Below are 615 nucleotides of genomic sequence, written 5' to 3'. Positions count from 1 at the left end.
AGGAAATTAATAATAAGCTGCATATGTGGGGGGGGGGCGGAAAGTCATCATCCATAAACAGGGCTAGGCATAGATTCGGGAAAACCCTGAAAATACCTGGAATATTTTCTTTAGGGTCTTTAGCACAAAGAAATTTATAACAATGAAAACAAGATGAACAAAAAGTCTCAGCTACCAAAAAAGCACCTGGCAAAGGGGAATTCAGCTCATTTGAAGACACTATATTGTCCCCAGAGACATGAAATCAAAGTCTGAATAGGGGGAAAAAGATAAAGAAAAGTGAATGCCATCCATCAAGCAAAGCCACACACACTACGGAAAACCATGGAAAATAAGAAGAAGGAGGTAGAAAAGACTCTTGAAAAAAATAAATGCTTGAACACATCCAAAATTTGATAAGGGAAAAAAACCCCACACAAATATAAAGCTCCAAGTTCAATGAATTCCAAAGAGGAGGAACTGAGAGACCCACACTGAGACCTGTAACCAAGCCGTTGAAGGCCAAATGAGAACTGGGAATGCGGGGAGAGGAGGACCTGATCACATACAAGGATTATAAACAAGGTCGCCAGCTGAGTTCTCATCAGACACTTTGAGGCAAGAAAGCAGTTGTCT

The sequence above is a fragment of the Microtus ochrogaster genome, chromosome 15 (assembly GCF_000317375.1).
Source record: "Microtus ochrogaster isolate Prairie Vole_2 chromosome 15, MicOch1.0, whole genome shotgun sequence".
NCBI lineage: Eukaryota > Metazoa > Chordata > Mammalia > Rodentia > Cricetidae > Microtus > Microtus ochrogaster.
This window is presented reverse-complemented; position numbering follows the sequence as displayed.